This window comes from Diplotaxodon limnothrissa, unplaced genomic scaffold (genome assembly GCF_057381915.1).
Source record: "Diplotaxodon limnothrissa isolate DT_005_m unplaced genomic scaffold, D_limnothrissa_male_GT1.1 unmapped_scaffold_4, whole genome shotgun sequence".
NCBI lineage: Eukaryota > Metazoa > Chordata > Actinopteri > Cichliformes > Cichlidae > Diplotaxodon > Diplotaxodon limnothrissa.
In genome coordinates this window covers 57,240-79,297 of record NW_028188558.1, presented here as the reverse complement: position 1 = coordinate 79,297, position 22,058 = coordinate 57,240, and the positions used below count along the sequence as shown (strand labels likewise).

Genomic DNA, 22,058 nt, shown 5'->3' with positions numbered 1-22,058 from the left:
GTTATATTTCTTTAAGAGCTCAAAATGTGTTCATTACATAAATCAAATGTAATTTTCTCTGTAGCACTTCATGGATTTCATAAGCAACACACTGTAGTTGTTCACACAAAGCATAAAGGTAAAAACAATATACACAGTGTTATCTTCATTTTAGATGTCACAAAGTATTTGCGGCTCCCAGTGTTTTCCCGAACCCTGACCCTTTGCGTGGAAACCGGGTCCAAAAGGCTCTTTGGGTGTTAAAGGTTGCTGACCCCTGCACTAGGCCCAACTGACACATATATTTGATTCCAAATACAAAAAATAATGTGTAACCTGCTGGAAGAATGTAGGAGGTTGAGACAGGATCTCAACACTTGGTGTCTGCAACAAAAGACAACAATATGTGGGCCGATCGTGGCTCAAGAGTTGGCAGCTCGTCTTGTAATCGGAAGGTTGCCGGTTCGAGCCCCGGCTTGGACAGTCTCGGTCGTTGTGTCCTTGGGCAAAAAAGCACTTTGGGGTCCTTAGGGACGAGTAAAGCGCTCTACAAATACAGGCCATGTAATGGCAGAAACATTCTCTAGTGTAAATCCTGACTAGTTCATTAACTACAGATCAGTTTCAGTGAACATTATTCACAGAGGGATCTGAGTTCCTTATACCAGACTCTACAGAAACTGTAACACTGTACAGCTCTGCAACTCAACAATATGACAACAATGTAACACACACTAGAATCATCAAATAAAGCCCCACTAACCACTAGAACTAACTAACTAGCACTGGACACTTGCATATTAGAGATTTCTACCACCATAGGAGGCGAGATATCATCCTTGAACCAGAGCATCCAGCCCTCAATTTCGGACATAAAAAGCGACGTGGCCAGGCATGATAACACTTTGACTGAACTGCAGGACTGTGCCTCGAACCACTCTGACACCATCGCCACTCTCCAGGCCACTGTGGAGCGTTTGTCTGCGGAGGTAAAGAAGTTAGATGAGAGATGTGGAGCTCTTGAGGCACTCCAGGAGGAATAATTTAAGAACTGCAGGAATACCAGAAGGCACAGAGGGACCCAAGATGACTGAGTTGGTTCACACCTGTTGGCGGAGGCGCTATCTCTCGAGGAGAAGCCACTCATCGATCGAGCACATAGAGCGAATCGCCAGCGTCCCAAACAAAGTCATCTTCCTCGGCCCATCATCTTGAGATTGCACTACTACCACATTGGTGAGGAAATTCTGCTGAAAGCTGCAGAGAACAAGAACCTGATGTATAAGGGTTTTTAAAATAAACATCCTCCCAGATTTCCCTCCCTCTGTTGGAAACGCAGAGCCGCATTTGCAAATATGAGAGGAAGACTACGTGGGATGACCGGCGTCAGGTACAGACTGCTATACCCTGCAAAGCTGTTAGTGACCCATGGTGATGTGAGGAAAAGCTTTACCGATCCCAAAGAGACCGTAGACTACGCGGAGAAGCACCTCTCCCACCCATCTTCAAATGTATTAAAAGCAAGGATATATCTATATGTCTAACGCTGACACAGCACTGTGTTTCTTCTTTTCCCTTTATATTCCATGTAAAGGTGAATATGGAGCGTTTATGGAGCTCGTTTATTGACCAGCTGTCAGTTAGAAGGTAAGAGTTACTAGGTTAACAGAGGTTAGCAGTAACAGTACGGGGAAGTATATTGTGTTGTTCTTTTGTTGGTTTTTATTTTATCGTACTTTACTTTGTTATTTTGATTTTACCTGTTGTGAGTGCTTCCCGTAATTCTCCTTTTTCTTGCGCCGCTGCGGCCAGAGTTCACAACATTACATATTTTTGTATCTATAAACAGGAAGCTGACACTCTCCAGACTTTATCAAAGGTGTGAGCGTCACAGCAGAGGCCTTTGTGTCAACGTAGCTGAAGACAAAACACAGAAACACATGAAGGAGATTTTCCTGGCCTGGATTTTATACAAATATTCTGCAGTACATCAAAAATGAAAGAAAACCATTAGTCAACATATGAACATCACCTCTGAAGTTACAGAGCTTTGATTGGAGACACAGCTGAGCGTTTTGCATTTTGCATAATTAATTACATAATTAATTATGTAACCATAATTAAATGGTTACATCATCTTTAAAGTCCCCAGAGATCAGAAAAGGGCCTGAGGGTGCTGTGTTTGGAGTCTGCTGGTTACAGTGTGCAGGACCTCACAGGCTGCTGCAGCGTTAGCAGAGGGCGGGACATACACAGCTATCATAATCACGTGTGTAAACTCTCGTGGTAGATAGTACGGTCTCATGCTAACCGCTAGCAGCTCAATGTCCTTACAGCATAGCGTCTCTTTGATAGAGAAATGCCCAGAGTTACACCATCTATCGTTCACAAACACAGCCAGACCCCCTCCTCCCTTCTTACCACTCTCCGCTGTTCTGTCATAAGAGGCTCAGCAGCTAAAGCAGCACACCTGGGTCTCCCAGCCTATTAAAAGCAGCCCTTTGCTTCACCTGCTTCACTAAACATTATTATTTTAAGCAGAGTGGTGTGATTTATGTAGGCATTGCTGTGTGACAGGATGACTTTTCTTGCACACCCACCAAATGAGGGCGCACATGCTTCCACGCCCACTGGTGACTGCACACATCCTTTCAAGGAAGCATTTCATTCATCCCTAACAAATGGAACAAAACACTGTGCAGCGTGTTCAGGTTTGAACGTGGCCCTGGCCTCTCTCTGCATCCACCTGGCACATGCAACACACATCCACTCCCTGCTGAGCTGCTTGTATTTGATGTGTTGAAGTTTTGGTAAAGTTTGAATAAATTCCACTTTATTTATAGGAACATTTCATCTGTGGACTCCTGCTTCCCCTCTCCTTGAGCCAGTTTGTGACGGGAACATGACATAAGAAAAGTAATTTATCCCTTTTTGATTCTGTGTATCTGGCGCTCATCCAGTGAGTTCACACTTGGCAGAAACAGACTGAATTTGTCTGGAGAACTTTGGCTTCAGCCAAGTTAGATAAACACACTGTGTCTCTGTCAAAACAGCAGTGTAGTTGTGGCACCCCTGTGAGGGAATGACCACATGAATATTATTTTGTGTAAAACACTCATGTAACGGGACATTTTTCATTGCTATATGTATTTATTTTCAGTTTCTTTAAGAGGATAGAAAATCCATGTAACAGGGATTCATTTTATGTTAGAAAGCAGTGAGGGCGGAACTTTGGTGCTTGCTCCGGGGTTTCGGGGTGCAGTAAGTGGAGCCCACCTTCCGCTGCTTCCTCAGACACGTTCTGGAGGAAAGCAGAGACGCATCGTGTCTTCCTTACTCTGCTCTTCACCTGCTTTTACAGGTCGGTACACGGTGCTCGCACCGAAAATGTTGTTTATTGTCACCATGGTTACCCACGTTAATGTGAATGGGAGAGTTAAGGCGGTCCGCCAAAGTTATTTATATGTAAACACGGGAGAAAACCAGAGGAGTGTCCCGCGCGACCGCACCGCGAGCCCGCTCGTTAGGTGGAGCGCTCGTGAAGCAGAGTCAGTGCGCTCCTATGCTCTGTGCAAACGTGTTGTAATGCTCCAATCAAATCAGTTCTGTGAGATGTGAATGTTAATAGTTCTGTTAAAGTGACTGAGTAGATTAGCTAGTGTAACACAAGCACTCTGAGCAACTCTGTGTAGCTAACAGAGGCATTCATGGGTTGATTCAACAAGCTGTGTTTCATGATGCACTAAATAGTGATTTTGCCAGTAAATTACTGGAGGGAACAAATGTAATGTATTTACCAATGCTGTTATTGAATAGAACTGTTTAGCCAGTAAGACACTGCAGAAGACAATGTGATGTGTTTATTGATATGATAAAAGGATGTAGCTGTTATGGAAAGAAGTGTGAACTTGAGAAACTGAACCAGTTAAAAAGAGTATATTTCACTGATGTTGTGAAATAAGTAAATGTAATTGATGTGAATGAGGAACCAGCTGAACAGTATATTGAAAGCTCATGTTTAGTGTTTTATAGCATTTATTTGTGTGAAATAAATCAGACTCAGACACGTTCTGGAGGAAAGCAGAGACGCATCGTGTCTTCCTTACTCTGCTCTTCACCTGCTTTTACAGGTAACATATTTGTCATCGAGGTCTTCATCCTTGGGACCCGTAACATAGTAACTTCTTCATTGTTATACTTCTATAGTTTTCCCATTTTGTGAGCTGTGGATGTGGAAAGTGTCTCAGTGACACATCCACATGAAAACGGCGTTACCTTCGTTCATTTGCACGTCAAATGAACGAGCTGTTTGGACTTTAACGTCACAGCTGATGCTTCGATACTCGAACTCAAGAGTTCAGCTTCCACTCAGAGGTACAAGTACACACAGCAAAGATAAACGTGTACACAAGGTGGAACCCACAAGTGCACAGCTCCGACCAGAGATGGGCAGTAATCCGATTACTTTTTTCAAGAAACGAGTAAAGTGAGGGATTACTATTGCAAAAAAGGTAATTAGATTACTGTTACTTTCCCGTAAGCACGCTGAGTTACTGCGTTACTAAAACCGCAGCTGTGTGCAGATGAACAATGGATAATCTATCGAGTGTGGAGAGAGTGTGAGCGTGCAGCGTTTAAAGCGTGGAAGCACTGACCTTACTTTGAGTTTGACTCTGTAAAAAGTGACAAAAACATTAGCATCCGCTGTTCACTGCGTGGGAAGACAACATGCTCACTCACTATGTGTTAATGGGCATGCTTATTTATAACTTTGATAAAATGTCATAAAAATAATTCCATGCCAGCTCACCATTGGTGATCAGGTAGTTTCTGTTCCAGTTCCAGTCCCATAAATCATGAAGCTTGCTGCCAGAAAAGCTTCAAATCTCCTTTGAAAGCTGTTTGTGGTCTTGATTGTGGGAGCTTCAGTTGTCTGACTCCAGCTGCCACACAGTGCTCACTGATATCATTTGCAAAAACCCCAGTGTGACAATATTTATCAGTGAAGCAGAAATCAGGAAGTGACGACTTTTCTTTGAACATTTGCTAAGGCTAAGCTGTGCTTTCTACCACAGTTGGGAATTTCCTGGTTTACAACAAATTATTGTGTCAACACCGCATAAGATTTCAAACTACAGGAAAATCACTGGAGTTATAAGAGGCAGACAACGACACACACACCACATGCATGCTGTTGCTATTTATTGTGGATTAACCTGTCAAGGGCAAGAACAAAATAATTCTGCCTCAAATACAGGAAATCATAGCTTTCCTGTATTTCCTCCATTGTTGGCATGCTGGTTAGTGCTGTTGCTCCACAGTAAGAAGGTCCTGGGCTAAATTATCCATGAATGTAAACGGCTGTGTGTTTCTATCTGATAGACTGGTGAGCTGTCCAGGGTGTACCCTGCCTGGTAACCTATCACTTCAGGGTTATTTCCCAGCCCTGCTGCAACCAGGATAGAGATAGGAGGATGGTAGTTGTTGTAGACCCATTCAATTTCAATTGAAGGATTAAAATGTTCCAGGAGCTCAACTTACTCCATCTGAACATGTTTCAATCGTGTTTTATGAACACAACATGCAGGTTTACTGAATATGAAAAGGTTGTGTTGATTTAACTCAGTTGTTTAAGTTTCTGCCAAAGCAAAACCTTTGTGTGCAACCAGTGTCCACTATTGAATCAAGTAAATCCAACATGTTTTTGTCAGTGCAAAAGGAGTTACGGTGCCTGTATTCCTGCACAATATTGTCCCGGGAGGGAGGAAAACTTTCTGGTGAAGTTTTGGTTGATTTTTGGGTTTTGCTTGACACTAGGTTGATTTTATCAGTGAGGTTTGGATTGTTTTCTTTCTCTAAGAGAGAGAAAGATGGTTTTATGCTTGGACATGTTTGCAATGGGCCCCAGTATTTGTTACTTTATTAGTATTTTATTGGTTGCGTTTGTTTGTGCTTTTGTTACAGTGCACTGAGATAAGAACATCTGAGAGGTGTGATCCACCGCTGGTGATATTTTGGTATTTTGTGAGTTCCCCATTTAACAAATCAGCTCTTTAATCCAGACCTGAGAGGTTGAACTTTAAAGCGCTATAAAATATTCTTACTGGAAACAGTGGCAAAGTGTTTTTCTCCGTGATTATAATGGGCTTGGGAGAAATTCACCGATATGTGACATTGATCACATGAGAAGTCCTGAGCCTAAAAGGATTGCAGCGAGTCAATCCAGTCTAAAAACAAGGAGCTGTTTTCCTTTAAAATGATGACGTCATCTTGCTGGTGATGGAGGCTCGAATAGGTTGCGCGTGAGACTCCATTATCTTTTTTTTTTTTTTTGGCCTGTCCTGTTTGGCTCTTTTGCCATCAGAATTGTTGTCTAAAGGCAAAGAAAGATGCCCAACGGATTTACTTTACCAAACTGACCATCCCAGCCTTGCCGTAATGGTCCATTTGATTCACCTTTTATTGTTTTTTTTTTATTTTCACTTACTGAATACGGGACAGACTTGACTGGGGGAAAGAAGGGGAGAAAGAAAGAGGGAAAGAGAAACAGCTGAGAAGAGGGACGGGGGAGAAGGGCAAAAGACAAAAACCAACAGAACGGGCAGAGAAAAAAAAATGCATATATCAATCACCTGGATCACCTGCTGAGAAAGAAAAAAGAAAGCAAGCAGAAGAGAACAAGAGTAATAGAATAAACAACATCACAATGATATATGGGAATATGACAGTAAATACTAAATGTTAAACATTATTGTGCAGCACATAAGATCAACAGAACACAGTGTGCTTTGAGGTAGGAGCCAAAAAGGGTGTAGTTTGTGGGTGTGATCACCCGTGTGTACACCTGTGAGCATGGACGCGCTTGTTTTTTGTTTTTTTAAAAGGTTCCTTCATGTAATAATCTGCTAGAGGGTGTGGGGGGGCCACAGCCCCGTCCTCCAGGGCGTGAAGCAGGTGTGGAGGAGATCAAAACTCCAGACATCCAGAGGCTCCCAGAACACAAGAGACCAAGGAAGACCAACAGAGGGGCAGCTGCTCCACTGTCCCGGAAAGAGCTGAGGAGAGTCCCAGATGAGGGCTCACTCAGCAGCCGCGGAGCAGAAGCCAGGGGGAGTTGCAGTGACGCGCCCGTGAGCTCCGCCGGCAGCCAGCTGCGCCTGAGTGACCGAGCCCCAGGCCGAGAGGCCGGGGGCACCCCACCTCCGAAGTGGCCCGAGCGAGCCCCAGGCTCCAGGCCCCGATAAGCGGCCGCCAAGGAGTGAGCCGGTGTGTACCTGGATGCCCATCCCCGGACACAAAGAACCACCAACGCACCGATGTCTGAGGGGGTCCGCCACTGGCAGGGGAAGTGGTGGTAGGGGGAGATAGGCCTCCAAACCTTGGAGGGCCTGAGATGTCCCCAGAGAGGTGGCGTCTGATACCCAACCTGACATATAGACACAGACATACAGGCACACACAGATACAAACATCCATTCCCACCCTCATGCTCTCATATGCACTTACTCCACACTCAACCAACGTGGAGACAGACATAAAGAGACGTTGTACACACGATCACACTCCCCAAGCGTACTCTACAAACCGGGTCTAGGTGCCCTCGCCCCTGGAGGGGGGAACTGCACCCAGACCCAGGTGGTGTTACCCTTTTCCCTGCGGTGGGGGGAGGCAGACCGCCCCGACTCCGCAGCAGCAGGAAGGCTCCACACTCCAGACCGCAGTCGGACGGCCAACTCCTCCTCCTAGCCCCCCTGCTCCAGCAGGTCGCAGAGAACGGGGGTGAGAGAAGACTCCAAACCTCCCTCCACCCGCTCATTGTAATGTTGATGCATATGTGTTCTAAGGTGCATTTAAAACCCAGGAGGGCATGGAGCTACCTGCCAGAGAGCAGCAGGTAAGCGCATGGTCCCTCCTGCTAGCCCTCAATGTCTACGTGTATTTAAAATTGAGAGGTGGGCAACGATGCCAGGGGTGGGGTGTACACCCTGATGGTACTTTGGACTCCGTGTATCGTGCCCACCCCCAAGATCCTATATGTATGTGTAATGAGAGTGTGAGTAATGTGAATGTCTAAGTTGTGGGATAAAATTGAGGCAGAGGCAGCCAGAAGGGGACAGAGGGGGGGTAGCCTCCTCTGCACCCTGGTGACATACCCCTACTCCAAGGCCCTGCATGTGTGGGTGGTTGTGGTGGAGCGGGAAGAGGGAGGCAGCTGGAGATGGGGAGGGAAGGAAGGGAGGGGCAAGTGACCCCTCCCTGGGGCCAGCTCCCCCGCTGACCCCAGTAGGCACCCCCATACTCCGCGACCCGCCAGGGAAAGGGGGCCCAGGCCCATCCAGACCGGGCCCAGTGCAGCAGCGCCGCCCGGCCCCACAGAGCCCGGGACAGTCCACCCAACCCCACCACAGAGAAAACTGCACCCACCCCACCATCCACTCATCTTCCAGACTACATAAGACAATAAACACCCAGGCTGAGATCTTCCTCCACCTCTCCTGTATCTCCCCCTCCTGCAAAGGGAGCTCCTGAGGAGAGGAAAGCTCCTGCAAGATGTGACAATCTCCCCCACCAGTTGAAGAGCCCCCCAGGTGGCTCGACGCACCGGCGGCACCCTGCTCCAGGGCTGGGCCCCCATGCACCCACCCGCCCACAACCCCGGCAACACACCAACCAGGACCCAAGCCCCCGAGGCCCAGTCCGGGTCCCAGCCCAGAGACGGAGCGCCCCCAGAACCTCACGCCCATCCCGGACCCACCCAGGCCCAGCCAGGCTACCAGGTCAGTAACCCACGTCCGTCAGCACAGACCCTCCCCTAGCCCTGCTGCACGCAGCCGCGAGGAAACAGTCACCGGAGAGCCAACAGAGCCCCTAACCGGACATGACCGCTACCCCGGGTTGAGCCCCCCAAGGAAGATGCCTCCGGGGAACCCCCCGACGCCCTAAGCCTGTCCCTACCCCCACACCAATCACAACAGTGAAGGCGGGACCAAACTATGACCCCCCCACCCCCACTAGGTGATGGAGCTGATCAAAGGAGCCCAGAGCAATTGATCTGATGTGGTGGCAGAGGCTGTATCAAGACTAATGTAATCTAATAGATAATTTCTATATTGGTTAGAATTAAGATTATTTTTATTTTTCCAGTTCATGAGGACTGTTTTCTTGGCTATGCATAGGGCAGTGAAAACCATATGGGCGATATTCTTTTCTGAAGTGACATTATCTAAGCTGCCCAACAAACACACTAAGGGGGAAGTTGGAATGTTACATTTCAGACACTTCGATAAGTCTTCACATATCTCGCGCCAAAACTTCTGAACTGGTGGACAGAACCAAAGAGCGTGGATATAATTGTCCGGTGAATTGGTTTGGCAGTGTGAGCAGTTGTTGGTAGACGTAAAGCCCATCTTGAACATCCGATGACCTGTATAGTGCACTCTATGTAATATTTTGTATTGAATTAATTGAAGACTGGGATTTCTAATTAGATGAAAGGTTTTTAAGCAAATCTGAGACCAGAAGTTTAGGTCTAAGTTAACTGATAAATCCGCTTCCCATTTTGCAATAGGAAGTGATATTGATTCATCTGTTTTAGAAAGCATTCTGTATATTTTGGATAGTAATTTGGGGGGGTTTAAGAGTAAGAAATTGAACCACACTTGGTGGTGTTTGTAGTTCAACTTGACCCGGTTTAAATTTCTTTTTTACTATGGATTTAATTTGTTGATATTCTAAAAATCTTTTCTTGTTGATCCCATATTGTGTAACTAGTCTGTCAAATGAAATAAATTCTGTTTCTTCTAGTATATGTTCTAAATATTTGATTCCTTTATCACTCCAATCTGAAAAGTTTATCATATTATTGTTTTGTAATATGTCAGGGTTGTTCCAGATAGGTGTACGTTTGCATGGGATTAATGAAGACGCCGTCAATTTTAGAAACTCCCACCATGCTGTCAGAGAAGAGCTGATGTTGATGCTTTTAAAGCATTCATGTCGTTGGATGTTTGAGCTGATAAATGGTAGGTCTGAGATCTCTAGATTATTGCAGAGTGCTTGTTCTACATCTAGCCAAGGTTCATCTAAGAGGGTGTGTTTTAGCCATCCTGAGATAAACTGAAGCCTGTTGGCTAAGAAGTAGTGCTGAAAGTTAGGCAGTTCTAGTCCTCCTTTATCCTTGGTCTTTTGTAGTGTTTTTAAGCTTATACGTGGGGGTTTATTTTTCCAAAGGAATTTGGACATACATGAATCTAGAGATCTGAACCAATCTTGTGGCGGTTTAGTTGGGATCATTGAGAATAAATAATTTATTTTTGGTAAGACCATCATTTTTATAGCGGCAACCCTTCCCATGAGTGATATGGGTAGACATTTCCATCTAGCCAGATCATCTTCTACCTTCTTTAAAAGTGGGATATGGTTTAATTTAGTTAGATCTGCAAGCTTGGGAGAAACATTAATACCTAAATATTTTATATTTCCCGATTGCAGTGGTGTAGAAGAGGAATTATGGAAGGAGCAATTAATCGGTAGGACTGTAGATTTTGACCAGTTAATTGAGTAATCTGATATTCTTGCAAAAGAGTTTATCAATTCAATCACCCCAGAGATATTGGTTTGTGAATTTTGGAGAAAGAGTAACACATCATCTGCATAAAGGCTGATTTTATGTTCCACGTTCTTGCATTTTATGCCCTTAATTACTGAATTCTGTCTAATTGCTGCTGCTAGTGGTTCAATAAAAATTGCAAATAGTGAAGGGGAGAGTGGGCATCCCTGCCTGGTGCCCCTCAAGAGACAGAAGCTGGAGGATGTCTGGTCATTTGTTCTAACACAAGCTGTTGGGGAATTATATAATATTTTTAACCAGTTTATGAAAGAGGATCCAAAACCAAATTTGTGTAAAGTTGCAAATAGAAATTTCCAGTTAACTCTGTCAAATGCTTTTTCTGCGTCTAAAGAGAATATTGTAGTTTCTAGGTTTTTACTGTATGAGTAGTCTATCAAATTAAGTAATCTACGTGTATTTGTTGATGAGTGCCTACCTTTTATGAAACCAGTTTGGTCAGGATGAATTAAGAGGGGGGTTATTTTCTCCAGTCTCTTTGAGAGAGCTTTGCAGATTATTTTAAGGTCTACATTTACAAGGGATATTGGACGATAGCTTGAGGGATATACAGGGTCTTTGCCTGGTTTTAGCAGGAGATTAATGTTTGCAGAATTCATATTTGATGGAAGTCTGCCCTTTTCTTTAATTTCCAACAACGTTCTGTAGAAAACTGGTGCTAGAATCGACCAGAATTCTTTGTAGAATTCTGCAGGAAAGCCATCTGGACCTGGAGCCTTATTATTGGGCATACTTATCAGGGCTTCCTGGAGTTCACCTGGTGTCAGTGGTGAATCCAGTGCCATTGCTTGAGTGTCCAATAATTTTGGAAGAGTTATGTTGTCCAAAAACTGATCAATTTCTTTTTTAGATGGGTTTATTTGTGGTGAATACAACGTTTTATAGAAATCCCTGAAAATGTTGTTTATTTGTATCGGTTCATATATTGTGTTCCCAGATGAATCTTGAACAGCACATATAGTTGTTTTTTCTTTATTCATTTTTAGCTGGTTTGCTAGAAATTGACCGGATTTATTACCATGTTCATAATTTTGTAGGCGTAGTCTTTGTACTAAGAATTTTGTTTTTTTATCAATTATCTCATTTAATTCTAGTTTTGTTTTGCGTATTTTGTTCAATGTTTCCTGATCTTGGTGGGACGCGTAGGCTTCTTCTAGTGATTTGATGTTTTTTTCTAATTCCTGAATATTTTTGTTTTCTTTTTTCTTTTTATGTGATGAGAAAGAAATTATTTTACCTCTCATCACAGCTTTCCCTGCTTCCCATAGAACAGAAGCTGATGTTTCGGGAGTGTCATTATAGTTCAAATATGAAGTCCACTCTTTTTTAAAATATTTAATAAAGTCTTCATCTTTAAGTAGTGATATATTAAATCTCCAGTTTTTTCTTGGCGTAGTATTATTCTTGTGCATTAGTGTTAAAGATACAGGACCATGATCGCTGACCAAAAAATAATCCAGACGAGAGTAGGAGTGATGGACATGTGAGAAAAAAGTATATGGATGTATTCATGTGACTGGACTGTGATGGACTGACGACTAAAAGTTTAACTGACTTGATACTGAGACAAAAACGGTGCCGACTTTAGGATTAGTGAATGTCCACAACAATTCACCCAGCCTGTAGAAGAAGGGTGGAGGTTTTGTCTTGCTTTGTTTTTGCAGGAGCAGAAGGATGACAGAGACTAAAGGGGGAGGCTGTAGCTTCACATGAGTGTGAGCTGCAGACTGAACCCTTTGGTTGCTAATGTTGAGTCACTGATGTTTGCATTAAGAAAATTGTGTTTTATTAGCTGTGTTTTAATTAAGGTATCACATTATATTGTTGGGAATGTTAAATGCTAAAGTGAAGAAAAGCTTTGATTTCACTCATGACTGAACATGTTATTATTAACCATAGCAGGCCACTGTAAAGAGTCAATTAGCTTTTATAGATGGAAAAAAAGGCCAAAAACTCTGTTAATACCTATGAATAACAGGCAATGATAGACTTGTCACATTCAAAATGGAGATATGTAATAACAAACACAGGTCCGTGTCATTTAGGTTCTCCATTGAAATAGTCAATCGTTTAGAAAAGTAGAATATATATATATATATATATATATGTCTCAACGCTGTTTCTCAATAATATTAAAAACCTAAAAACTATTGTTGTGGAAGATAGAAGTCACTGTGACAGCCCTCTGACTGTGGAGGACGTTTGTAATCCTATTTCTGCACTTAAGGCCAACAAATCTCCCGGCACAGATGGTTTAACTGCAGAGTTTTATGAATCATTTTCTAATCTCCTGGCTCCGTTCTTACTGCAGCTTTTCATAGGAAGTGTAGAGAATAACATCCTCCCTCCTACTCTTACTCAGGGTCTCATAACACTTATTCCAAAGCCAAACAAAGACTTACTTCTTATTGATAATTGGAGACCCATCTGTCTGCTCAATGATGACTATGAGATTATTGCTTTAGTACTTGCTAACAGAATAAAAGAGTTCTTGGACACAATTATCGATGAGACACAATCAGGCTTTATGAGAAACAGACACCTTTCTAAGAACATGAGACTGGTTTTAGATCTACTTGATTACTCTGATTTGGTATCTGACTATAGCTTCATTCTCTTCCTGGATTTTTAAAAGGCTTTTGATACAATTGAACATCAATTTATTTTCCACTCTTTGGAAAAATTTGGCATTTTTCTGTAAAGCTATCAAAACCTTGTACACGAATGGCAATAGCTCAATTAAAATGATTAAGACTCCACCCCGAGATTTGACCTGTTATACAAGGAATCAGCACAGCTGATAAGGAGCTCATCATCAGCCAGCTAGCTGATGACACCACACTCTTCTTGAAGAATGCAAATCAAATCCGTCCAGCCCTTAGTGATTATTAGTGATTTCTCTGAGGCATGTTAATACTTTTAGCTATTTTATATCCATAAATGTAAGTTTATTAATAAAACACCATATTTCTGCCGTTCTATAAGGATATGAATTGTACATACAATCAATTTCAGACTCAACCAACAAAAAGCCTCTCAGAACAATATTTATATTGTAACAGTTGCTATTGTAATGCAGTGTATCACCACATGGCGGCGCCTCCTGTCTCACGACTGGTGTCACCCCCTTTTTGTTCTTCTTCGCACTCCTCCTGTAATGGATGCTCCCATGTGTACGCGGACTAGTGTGCTCTTTAGTAATGTGTGGTAGAGGTAGCACTTTTATTTTTGATATTGTAAATAAATGAGTACTTTTTGGAAAGTCAGAAGCTGTTGCTCATTTGCTATCCACCTGCACACCTCCGCGGCTGGCTTCATCTCCACTGCACGTTACAACTAGCACCTGAATTTTTTCCCCTTGGACTTCAGACGATTTTTGCATCCCGCCGAGGATTCTTCTCTTCTAGCACGTGAACTGTCTCGGAAATCCCCCCCAGTTTTGCGGACGCTCGGACGTTTTCTCCAGCCATGGCTGCAGCCTCAGCTCAGGTGGGACCCGAATAATTTCTGGATACCGTGGTGTGCTGCTGCTCCGCTTGGGAGAAAGAAAAAGAGAGAAGCTGACTCCGCGACGCGAATGGACTCCGTGGATTTGTTATTTGTTGTTGGTTTCGTCTTCTAAGGATTAATTCTTCTGTGGAGAGCCTGGACATGAACATTTCTGCTGGCTTTTCATTCCCCTTTCCCTCTGCTGAGACTGACTGTAGCACATGTAAGTGATAGCTTGGCCGACTACAACCGTTGGTGCTGGTCTTCGGCTCAGTATAACAAAACGACTTAAAACTAATCTTGCATTGAGCTCTAGTGTTGCAGACATGCTATTGTAATAACATGGTTCTGATCACTCCAGTCTAATTTCAGTTGTTGGGCGAAATTTTATGTGGTTTTTCTAAATTTAATCTTGAACGCATTTTTGCAGTTTTGTCTTTCTAGTCTGACCTAACTGACTCTTTTACTGCTATATCAATAACTGCGCTGTGCCCTGGAGCGGCTTAATTTTTTTTGAAATCGCAATGGCACACTGCCCAGACGACTCTGACTCAGACATGGAACTTACCTCGTTACCTATGTGCCAGATAGTTGAAAATGTGACTCCTAGCCTTAGCCAACAAGTGGTGGAGTTAAGAACTGAGGTGAATAAGCTTAGTGATTGTTTAAGTGACTCACTGAACATACAGCAGAGTTTACTAAGGCAGTGGGACCAACTCACAACGGGGAACTCTCCCCCTCCTGCAGTCCCACAGTCTCCTGTTTTCCCAATGGCCACATCGACACCTCATGTTCATGTGATGGACAAAACTGAACCCACCAACAGTACCAATCCGTTCCTGCCCAGCAACCCATTTCAACCTACAAATCCTTTCCTCCCATCTCACTCAGTTGAACTCAGCAGCACTTCCAGAGTGATTGCGGCAGCTTTACATCACACAAAGCTGGAGCCTCCTGTGTATGCTGGGGACGGAAAAGTGCAACCTGAGGACTGGTTAAATGCAGTTGGCACATACAAAGCCTCATTGAACCTAACTGATGGGCAATTGCCAAACGAACTGCCACACTTTCTTGCAAAAGAGCCCGGGAAATGGTTCAAGGCACTGAGCTCCCACATCACATCATGGGCTCAATTCTGTCAACTGTTTAAGACAGTTTTTCTGCCCTCCGACAACCAAGAATGCATCCTGAGAGGAATTTTGGATCGTGTTCAGGCTCAGGACAAGCCGCTCCCAACCTTTGTCGCCCACATGTTGAGTGAGTTTGACAAACTGAAGAGCCCCCCACCTGAAAAAGACAGAATTGACCTAATTAGTAAACATGCTCTCGTAAAATACAGAGTTGCCCTGTATGGTGCTAATGTCACTTCTGTAATGGACCTGCTGCTACGCGCTCATGAGCTTCACTCAGTGCTTGGACCACAAAGACCACAGCCTGCTTTATGTAGCAAAGACAACTATAAGCCTGAACCTTACTGCTTCAAATGCTCTCAGCCAGGGTTCACTACACGCACCTGCCCAAACTGTAACACCCAACCTCATTTGCCACAACGAGCCTCGAACACCGCTAGGCATGGCCCAGTCCAGTGTTGAAATCTCCCAATTCTTTGAATCTTTGGGCTGAAGGAGGGACAATACTCGGTGTATAAATGCTCAATCAACAATCATTTATTTCCATACAATTCAACAATAAGAGCATTACAACGTCCGGACGGGAGAGATGCTACCAGAGGGTCAGGCACATGTCTCAAAATGGTGACGGGTTGCTCAGCTTTTTATAGTCTCTAGTGGCCCCCAGCTAGTCGTAAAAGCCAAAACATCACATTTTTTCTCTGTTACAGCGCCTAAGTTATGACCTCGGCAGTTGTTTCTCTGCTTTCTGTAAGGTGGGGGTATGGAATGTTGTCTATCTCCCTAGACACCAAGTCTCCTGCTTACAACCTTCTTTTGATGATTCAGCAGTAAAGCATGTCGAGAAAACAGTATAAGACATTCACAGCCGATCAAGGATACAGAATGATGCACACTTATCTAATGAACTACAAAATGATTATGTTCTTTTAACTCAAAAGTATAATGAGGACTAAACTACATACTGATCACACACTCTATATTAAAGGGTATAATATGATATACAGCAGTATCATAATTCAACTACTTTGATTACATATGTAAGGTAACATATAATAACAGAATAATCTAATACCAGCCATTGCCAGCACCTGGCCCCTCTGACCCTGGCCATGAAAAGGTGGAATTAAGCAGCACCACATCCCAGCCACAATACAGGCAGTCGGGAAACTACAGGGGGGGGGAGGACATTTCACAGAGGCCAACCTTCCCCCAGTTACTAACGGAGCCTCACACGCCCGATTCACTACAGGGTGGACACAGTCTTGGACACTTGGAAGACAATTTTTCACAAGTCCACTGGAATACCCCACTAAGAACGAAAGTGAACTTCAATGCTTCATCTGTGGATGCTACCCTCGACACGGGTGCTTCCCTCTCGGCTGTACGAACAGATCTCATTCAAGTAAATGACTCTTACCCTAGAAACCCAAGTGAGTGGAATGGTCCTGCAGTTAACCTCGCCAATAATGCTCCCTGTATCCCTGTTGGTGTTATTTGGCTCAATATTGGATTCATGAACAAGAACTTTTACCAGCGTTTTGCCATAATACCAGATTTGTCCTCTCCTTTCATTCTGGGAATGGGTTTTATGGCAAGAGCTTCTGTTTCTATTCACATTCCTACTAGAACAGTCTACATTGAGGACATCCCCTGCCCACTCGCAGACAATGAAGAGGACCTTCAAAATGATTACTCACATTCACCTGGAACACTGATGTCTTTGGACTTGGTTCGCTCAGACTTAACAGCCAAACTGTCTGAAGCAAGTCTCTCAGAGAACAACAAGGATGCTTTACTCAATCTGCTCAGCAAGTTTAGCTCCTTGTTTGATGGTCAACTTGGTCGAACGGCTCTCACTGAGCACGCCATAGAGACTGGCAATGCAACACCTGTCAAACTCCCACCCTATCGCACGTCACCTGCTAAGAAACGTGTGATTGAAGAACAAGTGCAACAAATGTTGAAGGACAACATCATTGAACCTTCCACAAGCCCTTGGGCAGCTCCTGTAGTCATTGTAAATAGAGCGGCCACGGAACCAAGGTTTTGTGTGGACTTTCGAGGGCTCAACCAAGTTACCCGAAAAGACTCTTATCCCCTGCCTCGTGTAGATGAGTCTTTGGACTTTCTGGCAAGAGGAAAGTTTGTCTCGACATTGGACTTAGCGCGAGGCTATTGGCAGGTTGCTGTAGCAGAGGACTCGAAGCCTAAAACTGCCTTCATCTCTCACTGCGGTCTCTTCCAGTTTCGGGTGCTGCCCTTTGGGCTCTGCAACGCACCTGCAACTTTTCAGAGACTCATGAACTCTGTGCTTGCTGGCCTCATTTACAAAACGTGCGTAGTCTACCTGGATGACATTGTTATCGCCTCACCTACCTTTGAACAGCACTTAGTGGATCTTGAGGAGGTGCTGGGCAGACTCCAGGCTGCTGGCTTGTCATTGAAGCTCAAAAAGTGCCAATTCTGCCTCGATGAATTCACCTTTCTCGGGTACCGCATCACATCATCAGGTGTTAAGCCCGATCCGGACAAAGTAAAGGCGGTTAAGGAGTTTGATACCCCAACCTCAGTGAAACACGTCCGTCAGTTCCTTGGCTTGACTGGCTATTATCGACGCTTCATTCAGAATTATGCCCGCCATGCCGAACCTCTTCACGCCATCACCAGAAAGGACAATGCTTTCCACTGGGACGACAGCTGTCGAAGGGCCATGGACACTTTGAAGGATCATGTCACATCAGCCCTGATCCTGTCATTTCCAGACTTCAACCGTCCCTTTTCCATTCACGCCGATGCATGTGACATTGGTCTTGGGGTAGTGTTGATGCAAAAGGATGACATGGGTCGTGAGTACGTTGTGGCTTTTGCTAGTTGCTCCCTTCACAAAGCTGAACTCCCCTACTGCACTTCAGAGAAGGAGTGCCTCGCTGTGATATGGGCTCTGGAACACTTCCGCCCATATGTTGAAGGTGTTCATGTTACTATCTTCACTGACCACAACAGTCTCAGGTGGCTCATGTCTCGTCAAAACCCAACGGGCCGACTCGCCCGCTGGTCACTTCGTTTGCAGGACTTTGATTTCACAATAGTGCACAAACCTGGTGCACAGAACAAAGTTCCCGACGCACTGTCACGCAACCCTTTGCCTCTGACCTGTGACAGGCCGACTGATCTTTTACCAGATCATGCTGTTATGGGCAGCCTGGACATTCGTACTCTGCCCCCCGACATTCTGGCTGACCGTTCACAATTCAGACAGCTGCAGTTAGACGATCATGTCACAGGTCCACTCCTCAGAGACATTGAAGCAGACTCTCTGAACAGCTCGGACAACGCCACCTTGTTACAGTATGTTGTGTATGACTCTCTTTTGTATCACAGAGAACCCAAGTCCACATGTGCTTTGCACCCTTTGAAAGAGCTGAAACTGTTTTCCCCTACTTCCATGAGAGGCACCTTGCTGGACTATTACCATGACCACCCCACAGCAGGTCACTTGGGTGTTTCTAAGACATTGGCTAGACTGCGTTTTAGGTTTTTCTGGCCCAAAATGGCAGCTGATGTGAAACGCTATGTGATTTCATGCTCAGTGTGCCAACTCACCAAGCCAAGTCAGAAAAAAGCAGCCGGTCTTATGGTTCCCATTGTCCCCCAGAAACCCTGGCAGTATGTGGGTGTGGATTTTGTTGGGCCACTTCCCCGCACCCCCACTGGTAATGCTTATTTGATCGTGTTTGTTGACTATTTGACTAAATGGGTTGAAGCCAGTGCTGTCAAAGAAGCTACATCTCAGGTAGCAGCTGGTAAATTCGTCACTGACATTTTTGCTAGGCATGGTACACCCACTTACCTCATTTCTGACAGAGGGTCTCCTTTTGTGAGTGAGCTTTTTGAACATGTTGTTTCTGCCTTAGGCTCGGTGCACAGACTCACTACGGCATATCACCCTCAGACAAATGCTACTGAACGCGTCAACCGGACTCTGAAAACTGCAATCCGCGCTTATGTAGGTCATGGGACAAGTTTCTCCCTCAGATTAGCTTTGCTCTGCGCACCACCCCCCATGACAGTACAGGTATGACTCCTGCCATGATGCTTTATGGTCGTGAGTTAGACACCCCGCTTGACCTTATCACTGAGCCTTCTACAGCAGGTGTTGATGAACCGGGTGTGCCTTACCCTGAGACTCTGAGAGCCTCCCTGCAGGAAGCTCACGACCACGCCAAAGCAGCTTTGGACTATAGCCATGACAGACAAAAACATTACTATGACTTGAGACATCGACATGCCACGTTTCGTGTTGGTGACCTTGTGAGGTCAGACGCTCAGTCTAACTTTACTGCTAAACTTGCACCACTGTTTCAGGGACCATTGTGCGTATCTCAGAGACTCAGTGATGTTAATTACAGGCTCACTTGGGTGGACTCCGGTGTGGATGCAGGTGTTTATCATGTTGTGAACATGCAACCGTTCCATACCCGGGACTCTCTCACTTCCAAAGAACATTCTGTTTCATTGCCTGCTGAGAGAGAGACCGCAGAGGGTCTGAACTCTGACTCTCAGGCCCACCCTGGCCCCCCTGCAGACACTGACATTGACTCTGAGCCATTCCCCTTTGATTTACCGGACATTGACTTGATTTACCGGACATAATGTGTGGTAGAGGTAGCACTTTTATTTTTGATATTGTAAATAAATGAGTACTTTTTGGAAAGTCAGAAGCTGTTGCTCATTCGCTATCCACCTGCACACCTCCGCGGCTGGCTTCATCTCCACTGCACGTTACAATATGTTGATTTTTTTCGCCTATTCATATCATAATTTTTTTACTCCTGGTTCTGTATGTTCATGTTCTGTTCTTTTGTAAACTTCATCTGTTTGTATGTTGTATACTCATTGTGTTTCAATAAAGTTCGATTTAAAAAAAGATACGTTCTAAACGAAGCTTCAGACGTCACTGATCACGTGACTCTGGCCAAACGAATCAAGCCTCGACACGGTGCTTCTGAAGCAGCGCGTTGATCTTTCTGACACACGCACCGGAGCGTCAGCTTCAAGCGGACCATCACTACGTCTCACATCTAAAGGTGTCAAGGTAACTTTGAACTGAGTTCAGTCAATCTGGAGTTTTTCCAAGTTTTCTGTTGCTCTCTGTGAGAGAAGAGCGTTAAAGGCGGGGCTCTCCAGAGTCCAGCAAAACAGGAAACCACAGCTGGGTGTGTGTAAGTGTGCAAACCAATAGAATGCATCATGGTGGGGGGGGCATCACGGGCAAGAAAAAAATAAAATAATCGGTCGTACCCATGCTTCCCCGACGTCATGCCAGCGCATATTGGGAAATTCGTAGGCACCGATCGGTTTTCTATCAGCCATTTGCTGGGAGTAAGGGCGCCCTCCGTTTGCGAGGTGCGCCTGCTGCTGGCGGCACAGGGAGGAGAGGGCGGGGCGGCGGGGAGTCTCTGGCTGGCTGGAGCGGCATCTAATAACCAACTCGCAAAACAAAATAAAAACAACACAACAAACAGATATTATGATACAGACTTATAATCTGCACCGATGTTTTTTCTAAATTCTATAAAGTGAGCGCGAGAGCCCTCGGTGCGCCTGCGCGCTGCTGAAGTCAAAGTAAACTTTATTGTCATCTCTGCTACAGACAGTCCAGCATATAGAGAGACGAGACGACGAGGCTGCAGTTACAGCGGTGCAAGTAAACAAACAATAAATATAAGAAGAGTAAGAAAATAAATCTACACTTTAGGACTCGGGGTAAAGGATCAATAACAATTTAAATTTATAATTTACAGTTTGATGATTTAAGGTCTGACACAACCCGTCAAAAGGGGCGGGGCCGGCTGCTTCCAAGTAGAGCACATTTCATTTATAATGATGTAAATCCAAGCCCATCATGGATTCACGATCTGAATCCTGGGTTGTGTGAAATCCCAGAAATCAACCTTAGACAAAGTGAATCTGTGAACTAAGGTGTAGGTCTGTTAGGTTAATTGTGCTGATCCTCGGGTTGGGGGATTTGTGTTTGTACTGGAGCGCAAAATTCAAACCAATGGAAGATGGACAACAAAAGTTCAAAGCCATCAGGTGCTCAGGTTAGAAAAAAGAGAAAAGATGCAGGTAAGCAGACGTGTGATTGGATAATGGCAGCTCATCCTGAACCAATCAGACTAAACTCCAAACAATACATTATGTTACAGATTTTAATATTAATTAGTCATTGTTACTTGTTGATTTGTCCTTTTCTCATTGTGTGACGAATTATGACGACTGTTTGGTAGCTGTTATTGTCTCTCTCTCTCTCTTCATGTGTGTTTCTCTGGTGAAACAATAGTTTTGTGTTAATGGCTGCACGATTTTGCATAAAATGGGAATCACGATTTTTTGGCTTAGAATTGAGATCATGATTCTCTCATAACAATAAATAAACATAAAACAACAAATGTCTCACGTTTTGTTGTTGCAGCAAAATGTTGTACTGCTTGAAATTCCGTCTCCACCGTTGCTCGACGCTGCGTGTACAGAGCAGGTAGTGCAACAATAGAAAAATAGTTGCGGGACGGCACTGTGTAGCGTTTGTCTAGGGTGTTGATCGTTTTCCTAAATCCCTCGTTTTGCACAGTGTTGATGGAGCCATATCTTTGGTCAGGTGATAAGTGATAGCCTCCGTGATGTCTTTGAGCCTGCGGGAGTTCGACGTGTATAGGGAAGCGCTGTATAAGGTTCCCGTTATTGATGTTTGGGTGGTTGACCGGGACGGATTTTCTCCTGTCACTTAATCGTCATCCCTGACGTGCTCTCCGTGGTTTTTTCCCTGCTAAT

At 44.4% G+C, this 22,058-nt stretch overlaps 1 protein-coding gene across 1 annotated transcript in view; it reads right to left on the bottom strand.

The window, feature by feature from the left end:
• Nucleotides 1–22,058, bottom strand: part of LOC146606839 (protein NLRC3-like) — a 154,224-nt gene that overhangs the window by 92,596 nt on the left and 39,570 nt on the right. The window lies entirely within an intron of this gene.